Here is an 11,912-nt window from a genome sequence, read left to right as displayed (position 1 = left end):
GCAAATATGACATTCATTTCTCAACTTGAACCAAAGAAGATTGATGAAGCCATCATTGATGAGTTCTAGATGCTAGCCATGACTGAAGAACTGAATCAATTCCAAAGAAATGAAGTTTGGGATCTTGTACCTAGACCAAAGGATCATCCAATCATTGGGACAAGATGGATCTTCAGAAACAAGCTAGACGAAACAGGTAATGTTATAAGAAACAAGGCCAGACTAGTACCTCAAGGATACAACCAGGAGGAAGGTATTGATTTTGATGAAACATTTGCTCCTGTTGCTAGACTTGAATCTATTAGAATGTTTCTAGCATATGCAAGCTATATGGATTTCAAATTATATCAAATGGATGTTAAAAGTGCTTTCTTAAATGGTTTTATAAATGAAGAAGTGTATGTAAAACAACCTCCAGGATTTGAAAATGAACAATACCCAGATCATGTTTTCAAACTCAAACGTGCTTTGTATGGTTTAAAACAAGCACCTCGTGCTTGGTATGATAGACTTAAAACCTTTCTTTTAAAAACTGGTTTTTCTGTTGGCAAAGCAGATTCTATATTATTTGTTAAAGTAGTGAATAATCATACCCTAATTGTTCAAATATATGTCGACGACATCATCTTTGGATCTTCTAACAACACTCTTTGTGAAGATTTTTCTAAGTCCATGCAGAAAGAATTTGAAATGAGTATGATGGGAGAACTCACCTACTTTCTTGGACTGCATATTAAGCAAACCAAGGATGGAGTTTTCATCAATCAATCTAAGTATGCTCGTGAACTTCTGAAGAGGTTCAACATGAACTCAACTGCTTCAAAATCTACTCCTATGAGCACTACTACTGTTTTGGACAAAGATGAAGATGGTAAGTCTGTTGATACAAAGGTATACCGAGGTATGATAGGATCACTTCTTTATTTAACTGCTAGCCGTCCAGATATTATGTTCAGTGTTTGCTTGTGTGCTAGATTTCAGTCAAATCCAAAAGAATTACATCTTATAGCTGTAAAAAGAATAATGAGATATTTAAAAGACACAGTTGATTTTGGATTATTCTATTCAAAATCCTCTACATTTGATCTAATCTCATACAGCGATGCTGACTTTGCTGGAAGTAAATCTGACAGAAAAAGCACAAGTGGAACATGTCATATGCTAGGGCACTCACTAGTATCATGGTTCAATAAGAAACAAAACTGTGTATCCTTATCAACTACTGAAGCCGAATACATTGTTGCTAGCCTAGCCTGTACACAGGTTATCTGGATGAAACAAACCTTAAAAGATTTTGGTCTAAATTTTGAAAATACAACTATTTTCTGTGATAATACTAGTGCTATAAACTTGTCCAAGAATCCTATTTTACACTCACGAACTAAGCACATTCAAATAAGACACCACTTCTTAAGAGAACAAGTCTTAAAAAACATAATTAAACTAGAATTCATACCCACTGATCAACAGTTAGCAGACATATTCACTAAACCATTAAAACATGAAGACTTCACACGAATTAGAAGAGAACTAGGAATATGCAAACTAAGTGACTTATAAATTAATCACACTTATTATAATACCTCTTATAAGTTTTGTTAAAATCTTATTTTAAATAGCTTTTCTTCTTATCGATTTTTGTTAATCAAACTAAGTTTCCATATTCACGTGCACTTTATATTCTTATAAGACACATTCTTTATGTCTTTCAACTTGTCATCTTTCAAGTACACATCCATTATGACTTCTTGTCCTATCTCCTTTCTCTCATATCCATAAAAACTAATTATATTAAAAGCTATCATAACAATGTTCACATCACTTTATTATTTTTGTCCTTTTGTGACAATTTCTCTTACGATAATATCATATTAGTTTATAAGAACTCTTGCTTTTCAAATTATTAGTTAAATTCGAATGATTATTGTTGGTTCTTTTACCTTTCTCTAAAAGATTTAGTTGCTATGTTCTCACGTAAATTTTTACTATATCATTTAATATATCATAGATTACGTACACTCTATTATATCTCACGTAAAACTTTACTATATCATCTGTTATATCATAGCCTAAAAAGAACTATCTATTATCACCTCTTCATGCTTTATATCTCTCATAAAATCACTTGTACTGCACCCATTAGTACATTTTGTATCACCTTTTTATCTATCTCTCTCTCTATATTATATGAAGCTCCTTCTCATCTATTTTATATCTCTCCCCAATCGAGACTCATTAAAACCTTGTCCTTCATCTTTTTATTCTCATTAGTACCTTTAGTACTCTCTCTCTCTCTCTCATACGAATTAAGCCTCCATTCTTGTCAATTCTTGTTTGTGACTCATTTACTTGTTAAAAACTTAACTTCATTCTCTATGAACTTCCTCAAATCGAGTTTCTTTAAGAATATGTTTATCAAATAAACAATAATTCATATCAATCATAACTTTATGTCTTTCATCAATCATGATTTTTTATTACTTCTTATCCTACTCGAAAATCCATACATGTCATCTCACTCTTTCTCTATGACTACTTTCACTCCTTCCACGCATTTCCATAAAAATATTTCTTATACAAGCAATTATTACTCTTCATTCATGAATATCTTTTTGTCTCATCATCTCTCTCACCACTATTCAAAGTCAGAATATGTCTTTCTCATATTTACGTATACTCATAAAAAATTACAAATATGAAAACACATTAATCATGACACACTTTTTTTAAGTCATATTTTTTTTTTCTTTCTTTCAAAATGTCATATCTTTCAAAGTACACATCACATGATCACCCTATGACCTATTTCCATAAAAACTATTTCTCTCTTATATTGTATATCTCTCTCAAAATCGAGAATCATTAAAGTCTTGTCTCCAAACAAAACTTTATTTATTCTAACTCTTCTTTATGTCATATCTAAATCAAGTAAATGTTGTCCTTTATAACCTTTCTCTTTTCTCTACATATCTGTATCATCTTTTTATGTCTTTCACTCTCCTTTCATGCTTATCCATAAAAACTATTATTGCCTCTCCTCATACCCCATGGGTTGTCCTATTCTAAACTCTCCATTCACGAATTTATAATACCTCCACATAAAGTAAAAAGTTGCTTGTTTTATTTGGCCATTATTTTCAAAATCATTCACTCTTTTTAGTTCAACATGACACCCCATACTCTATTAATGGCTTCTCTCACTAGTCGATAAACTCACTCATAGTAAAAATCTATATATATACTAATTATTTCAAAACTATGTCCTTCTCAACACAATATAATACACTATCTTCAAACATTGATTTGATTTGTCATTCACAAGTCTCTTAACTTACTACTCACGAATTTCCTTATTTGACTAAAGTCTAAAAATCACTCACTTCCAATGTCATCAAAATTATTGTCATTCCTCTATTTAATGGATTGGTTCAACACACACCAATTCCACTCGTATCTATCTATCATCCTACAAACTATTACTCACTTCAAGCTCGCCCTTCTTAGTCCTCCATTTTTCTTACAAACTCTTGCAATGGCCTCTTCCTCCAACAATGTGATTACTGCAACAGATTTAAGGTATCCAGATCTGTTTCACAATTACAACTTACTATGCTCTCGCCCCATTCATGAAAATAAATTGGTCAACTTCGACGACTTCATACTATTTGACTTAGACAACTATCTTCCCGAACTCAAACCCCTACTAGGATCTTCATCCCAAGCTGCCTATTATCCCGAACTAGTTCGACTGTTTTACACCAACTTCTCTATTGATCATGAACTAACCTCAATCACCAACAAAGTCCGAGGAAATCTGATGATTTTCGATGCCTCCGACCTAGGTAGAATTCTTAACCTACCTTCCACCGGTACCGACCTTAACACCATAGTACCAATCGAACGATCGGTACTTCGAAAAATACTTCTCTGCACCAACTGCTACCAACTTCCATGGCACATGAGGAATCTCCAACCTCATGCTCAACTACTTGCCCAGATTCTTCTCCACAACATCTATCCCAAGCTTCCCCGCCAGGGATTAGTTCCTCGAAAAATCTCTCTTCTTATCTACGCAATTTTTTCTTTGCTTCCGATAAACTGGTCATCCATTCTTTTCGACCTTTTTATTCGTTATCAAAAATTCGAGCCTCTTCTTTTTGGGTGTTTCATAACTCCCATTCTCAAATACTTCCAAGTACCCCTTCACAACGAAGTCATACTCCGTCCTTCTCAGGTCCTCGATGATACTACCTTCAATCTAAGGTCCCTGCACATGCCCGACTCTGATGAAGCAGATCCAACATCCTCCTTCAATTACTTTTCTGCAATGATGGATATCGAGCACTCTTAGGATTGTATCCTTAGTAATCAAGCCCTGTTGCAGCAGACTCGCAAGCGGAATCGTGCCGACTGAACACATTCACCTCCTCCACCTTCGAGATAAACTCATTTTTTTTGTCTGTAATAACTTTTAATTATTTTTGGACTGTAATATTTGGTCTGTAATAACTCTCTTACTCTGATCCCTTCCTTTTTGTCCATGACAAAGGGGGAGAAAACCTGTCTCCATTAGTGGAGCAATACTCTCTTTAAACATTCTTCAAATTTTTATCATATTATTATTTCTATGTATAATGTCTTTTTGACAGGGGGAGCATATTTTGTCATCATCAAAAAGGGGGAGAATGTTGAGAAACTCTGTTTTGATGTCACATAATATGATACACTGTCTTATTTGATTTTATATGATATGATAATATGTCCTCTTGAAAAATGTTATATTATGACTGAATATGTTTTGCCATAAATCTAACGAGTATTTGATGCAAGGATATCTCACTCAATAAGGATGGAGACTTCCTGTTCAAGTACAACTATGGTGCAATCATACTTCTTGAAGAAAAAACTTGATGAGCCATGCATTCCTAAAGTTCAAATAAAGAGATCGGCTACCTCAAGATGAAGACTTTTTTCTTCTTTAGAGTCATATGTAACAGAACCTTCAGGAACTTGCATATTGCATATTACATACTCATTCATAAACACTATATCATAAAAGTATACGATAGTTTCAAAAAGCTCCTTTTTGAAAACCAATAATTGTACCTTCTTACAACCTTTTATGAAAAAGATATTTTGTCATGTAATAATTGTACCTTACACTATATACAAGACAACTTGAAAAAAAGGAATGTAGGAAAAAGACAAAAACATAAAATCGGCTACATGGAGAAAACAAATATAATATGTTTTTGAAAAGACTCTAGTTACCTTCTTTAAAGAAATATTTCTAATATAAGAAGAAGACAAAAACATAAATCGGCTACACAAAAGAAAAACAAATAAAATATGTTTTTGAAAGGACTCTAGTTACCTTTTTGCAAAACCATAAAATGTTGACTTACTTGAAGTCATCATTCTCTTTACAAAGCATTAAATACCTCCTGTAACAAATCCTTGTTAATATCCTTCTCAAAGAATGTCGACCTTCTTTTGGTTCTTATTCTCTCTGGAGACTTTGAAAAACACAACATAAAGAAAACACTTGACATGACTATGTACAAATAAATATCTCAAAGCACTCATTGTACTTACACTCATTTAAAGCAAAGAAGTACTAATGTACCTCAAATCATTAATTAGAATAAAGACAAAACTACAACCCAACGTTCAATGTACTATTGTAAGAAATAGACTTTTTACATAAAATATGTATTACTTAAAATATTACAACGACTAGTGTACCCTCTATTTTACTTTTATGGAAAAAGGCATTCTCGAATTTCTCTAAAAGATATTTTTGAAATGACATAACATTTCACATTTCAAAAAGTTACAATTCCAAAATGTAACGACTACTTTTTAAAAGCTATATAAACACACTCAAATAAACTATTCAAACAATGGAATGGAATAGACGTGTGAGCTTACAACGAGAAAAATTCCTATTCGATATTTGAAAAGAGAGCCTTGAAAAAGAAAGAGAAAAAAGAAAAGAAAGAAAAGAGAAAAAGTCAAGTCCAGCTCTATGACAAAGAGCATCCTCTGAGTGACAAACAGAACATTCTGAGAATCCTTCATTCATGCATTCATATCATTCTGAAGGTTCTATAGGAAGTATTGTAACTCTGTTATTCACTGTATTCCTTCTTTGTTGAAAGAAGTAGACCTCTGTGAAAAAGGGTGTTGCCCTTCTCTGTTGAGAGAAGAAGACCTCTGTGAAAGAGGGTGTTGTCCTTCTCTGTTGAGAGAAGAAGACCTCTGTGGAAGAGGGTGTGCCCCTTCTCTGTTGAGAGAAGAAGACCTCTGAGGAAGAGGGTGTTGTACTATTTATCCGGTGACTCGGATGTTATAGTGGAAAGCTCAAGTGGTTTGCTTGGGGACTAGATGTAGGTCTGGATACTGACCGAACCAGTATATATTCTGTGTTTTATGTGTTGTGCCTTATTGCCTGATTATTTTATTTTATCGATCTTTATCGTATTTCACTATTCACCCCCCCTCTAGTGGAATTTCAATTTGAACTATGGTGAGTTCGGTAACGGGGATTCGGTTCTGATGGAGGCAAAATCGACCTAATCTAATGTAAAATGCTAAAAAAATAGAAAACTGCCATGAAAATTTCTGATATTTAACATAGCTACTTACGACACCTACAGGGACAACTTTCATGTTCATGACCTTGGCATTTGATCAGCATAAACACAAATAAAAATATAACTTTTCATGCCTAAATTAACAGAATAGACAAATGTGACAAAACAGAGACTGACAAGAACAATCCGAAACAGATATCATCACTGTTCTAAAAATCACCAGCTTTCAGATGCAAACAGAGGACATCTCGGACATAACATTCACTTTTTAAAGATTTGGATTTGGATCAATACCCAAAGAGAACACATCGACCTAAGTCGATCCAAAGTCTCAGAGGCCCAAATCAGGCTCTGACACGTGTCCCGCACTCTCGGATTTTTGTCAGACATTATAAACATCATAAAAATCTCAGAAAATCAGGTTACAAACTAGACATTCTCCCGAGCTCATAATATTTTTCGGATTGAAAATCAGATCTCCCATGAGGGAGATCTCGATTTTACAAGTCGGAAATGAAATTTTAAAACGCATCGCGGGTAACAAAACCGACTTGCCATTGTGAATGTTTACCGCAGTAAACAAATTGAATTGCTTTCGAATATTTAGAACATTTCTAGGGACATCTAAACACAATTTCCATGATTTTTTTGGATTTTTTAACAAAAATTAAACGCATGAAATGACGTGTGGACTGACTGACAAAAACAGAGAGTTACTAAAACTGAGCAGAATTGAAATAAATGCTAAATTAAACCTAATTAACTCATGAAACATGCTAAGTTGATGAAATAAAATGCAAATTAAATTTAGCTAAATGCATGAATGCTAAAAATCATCAAGGAAGTATAATTATATATTTTATATTTGTCATTTTATGAGAATAGCTCAATCCATTCCTCGGATGAGCTCTTTCTTCAAACGACATATGAATCAAATCATGATATTATGAAATCAAGAGGAAAAGGGGTGCACCTTGCTTTGTTATACAGCTTTGAAACTCTTGAAAGGGACGGCTACCAATGGCTTCGTTCGTCCTTTGATCCGGGCTTCGGATGATTCACCAAGATCGACCCATGCTTGAATCGAATTGGCCACGGCACGAGCAATGTAGGTACTTCACTGCACCTTCTCCACTGAGCCCAAGGGGGCGTGAATTCCTAGGAACACAATTGAATTCTAAAAGGGATCTAAGCTGAAGTTCAAAATCAAAATTGAAGTCTCAAATTGGAGTCCCCTAGGCTGGGCGTGAGCCCTTGTATTTGTAGAATTTTTTTGAAAAATTTGAATTTCAAACAAGCTCAATCTGAGCCCTCCATGTGGCGCCATCTCTGGGGGTGCTATTTTGATTTTTGAGAAAATAAAATGGGAAATTTGTGGGTGGGACATCTCAACAGAATTTGAAAATTTTCAAAATTGGGGTTTGCTTGATTTTCTCTGCAGGAGGCTCCCAAATTGCGCCACCTCAGGGGGTGCTCTCTTGGAGTTTGAAATTCAAACTTTGCTTTTCTGAAGCTTCTCAAATGGCGCCACCTCAGGGGATACTTTTATTAAAAATATAAAATAAATATCAAAATAAAGCCAAGTGGGGTTCTGGAATGGCGCCACCTCAAAAAGTGTTCTGAGGTGTAAAGTTGGAAACAGTAGGAGCATGCCATGTGGCGCCACCTCTGGAAGTTCTTGACACATGTCAAAAGTACAGGAATGGGAGAAGCAGACTGTGCCACCTCAGAGGAGTTCAAATTTCTACTTTTCTACAGGAAAGGAGAGACTGACATGTGGCAGTTCAGGATGATCCTTGGTTTTGACAAGTGTCAGCTGTTTGGAGGAACCTTCTCAAATGGCGCCACCTTAGAGGGGGATTTGAATTTCAAATGGAGGTTGGCCCTAGAGGAATGGAGGGTGGACATATGGCGCCACCTCCGGGTGGCTCCTACAGTGCCATGTGGCAAGAGGGAGGAAAAGGGACACGTGGCACCATCTCAAAAAATCAAATTAGGGAGGAGACTTCAGGATTTGCGCCACCTCAGCCTCGAGTTTGAATATTTGAATTGTTGCTTTTTCTGAAGGAGGAAGAAAGTGACATGTGTCCTCTACTTTTTCTGAAGGAAGCTAGAAATGACATGTGTCATCTACTTTTCTGAAAAAAAGTAGGGGAAGACATGTGTCATTCTGTTTTTCCTGAAAGAAGCAGAGATTGACACGTGGCAGAGGGAAGAGAAGGAGGTCCAAACCATGAGGCGCCATCTCAGACAAAATAGGAAAGGTGAAGTTCAGAATTTGCGCCACCTCTGGAAGGATTTGAATGTTTGAATTCTAGCTTTTTCTGAAGAGTGCAGAAAATGACATGTGTCATTTGCTTTTTCTGATAAGAGCAGAGAATGACGTGTGTCATTTGCTTTTTCTGAGAAGAGCAGAGATTGACATGTGTCATTTGCTTTTTCTGAGAAAAGCAAAAAATGACATGTGTTCTCTACTTTTCTGAGAAGAACAGAGAATGACATGTGTCATTTGCTTTTTCTGAGAAAAGCAGAAAACAACATGTGTCCTCTACTTTTTCTGAGAAGAGCAGAGAATGACATGTGTCATTTGCTTTTTCTGAGAAAAGCAGTAAACGACATGTGTCCTCTACTTTTTCTGAGAAGAGCAGAGAATGACATGTGTCACCTACTGCAGGAGAGAATTCCTCAGATGGCGCCACCTCAGAAGGAGACAACTCTACTTTTTCTGGAGGAATCTAGGAGTGACACGTGTCTCCTACTTTTCTGAGAAAAGTAGGGAGAGACATGTGTCAGTATACTTTTCTGAAGGAGGGAGAGGTTGACACGTGTCCTCTGCAGGAGACATACTTCAAATGGTGCCACCTCAGAGGAGACAAGCTTTACTTTTTTTGGACAGGGCAGCACATGACACGTGGCATCTCAGGGTGACCTTGGAATGACACATGGCACAAGGTGAAGATGGTGGACACTGACACGTGGCATAAAATGAAGAGGGTGTCTAATGATATGTGGCGGCATCTTAAGGTGGCCCCACACTGACACGTGTCGGAGGATGGAAGGAGATAGAAAATGACATGTGGCGCCACCTCTAGGTGAACCCCACGCTGACACATGGCAGGTAAATGGGAGGAGAGAGAAAAAGACAAGTGGCGCCAATCTAGGAGACAAGGCTCCTATATTTTTGGGTTTTTCAAAGTTCAGGTTTTTCAAAAGAAAAGCCTATGTGACACCACCTCAATGTGGGTCCCACATTGCTTCTTTATTGAAATAAGGACAAGACAAAAAAAACCTCTTTTTTTGGAATTTTCATAAAATTTTGGACTAATTGGCAAAACAGAAATTTTGAAAAGAGTTGGCCCCTGTGGGACGATTTTGTAAAAGAATGATAGTTGAAATAGCTGACAAAAGGGCAAAATCTGAGTTGAAGTGGCTGAAATCCATATTAAATACTATGCAGGTCGTTTTCCTAAGGAAATATTTTGAAATTCAGAGCCCTGGGGGTAAAATGGAAAGAATTGATAATTTTGAAGACCCAGGGTTTTGAAATTGATTTTAAAAAGAGTTGAAATTCAAATCTGGATTGAAAATTTTGAAATCGAGAGTTCTGGACCTCGAAATGACATGCTGTGCAATGCAGTGATATGAAATGCTCATGCGATGATATGCAATGCCATGTCTTATGAAATGCAATCCTGAACCAGGATTTGGAGGTTCCCCTCTCTTGTCAGGAGTAGAATTTTTGAACATCTGAGCTAAAAATAGAGAAATTTTGAGAGTTCAGATGAAATTTGGACTTTTGCAAGTTCTGATATCAGAAAATGATCATTTTACCCTTCGGCGATTTCAGAGGCTGGATGCTGATGCTTGGTGGAAATGTTGGAGAGGTGAATGAAAATTTGGGGTGTTTACAGATGCCCCTCTTTGCTAATAAGTCGGCTTGTGGCTGGGCTTAGTGGCAAAGAAAAACACACCAAATTTGGGCTATATATAAAAAAAAATACCCCAGTTAGAAGGATCTGACTGGGTATGAGGGGAAATTAGCCCGGTGATCATGGTAGATATGAAATGGAGAATAAAGAGAAAAGACTCACTCTATGAGAGTGAAATTCAGGTTTGATGCCCTTAACCTGGATGGGACAGAAATACCTCGCATGGAGCGAAGCTCAGGTTTGACCCTTAACCTGATTGGGGAGAAAATGGAATACCTCTTTGAATGAGGCTCAGGTTTGTACCCTTATCCTGATCGGGCGGAAAATGAAATACCTCTTTGAATGAGGCTCAGGTTTATACCCTTATCCTGATTGGGTGGAAAATGAAACATTTGGAAGGTGAATAAGACAACTTTTCTTGAAGAGGAGCGAGGCTATGGAAATGGAATTGTAAGAGGCAAATTTGGAAAATGATCAAGATGATCCAGTGAATTTAACATCAGTGTGAAATATGAATATGGTAAGGAGTAAGACGACTCTTTCGACAACGCGAAAGATGGATATGGCAATCTTTTAACGAGAATAAGGTAACTCTTTCGGCAACGCGAAAGACAGACAAGGCAAACTCTTTCAGAGAAGAGTACGGCAACTCTTTTGACAATGCAAAAGATGAATAAGGCAATTTTTTCAACGAAGAAAAGGCAACTCTTTCGGCAATGCAAAAGATGACAAAGGTAATCCAAATAAGCAAGGCAATTCTTTCGACAACGCGAAAGATGACAAAAGGCAATCCAAAGGAGCAAGGCAATTCTTTCGATAACACGAAAGAAGACAGAAGGCAATCCAAAGGAGAAAGGCGATTCTTTCGTCACCACAAAAGATGACAAAGGTAATCCAAAGGAATAAGGCGAGTCTTTCGACAACGTGAAAGATGATAAAGGCTATCCAAAGGAACGAGGCGATTCTTTCGACAACACGAAAGATAATAAGGCAATCCAAAGGAGAAAGGCAATTCTTTTGTCACCGCGAAAGATGACAAAGGTAATCCAAAGGAGTAAGGCAATTCTTTCGACAACGCGATCCAAAGGGGTAAGGCGATTCTTTCGACAACGCGAAAGATGACAAAGGTAATCCAAAGGAATAAGGCGAGTCTTTCGACAACGCGAAAGATGACAAAGGTAATCCAAAGGAGTAAGGCGATTCTTTCGACAACGCGAAAGATGACAAAGGTAATCCAAAGGAATAAGGAAATTCTTTCGACAACGCGAAAGATGACAAAAGGTAATCCAAAGGAGTAAGGTGATTCTCTCGACAGCGCGAAAGATGACAAAAGTAATCCAAAGGTACAAGGCGATTCTTTCGACAACGCGAAAGATGACAAAGGTAA

This window comes from Nuphar pumila, chromosome 11 (assembly GCF_984573655.1).
Source record: "Nuphar pumila chromosome 11, dmNupPumi1.hap1.1, whole genome shotgun sequence".
NCBI lineage: Eukaryota > Viridiplantae > Streptophyta > Magnoliopsida > Nymphaeales > Nymphaeaceae > Nuphar > Nuphar pumila.
Note: the sequence above shows the minus strand (reverse complement) of the source record.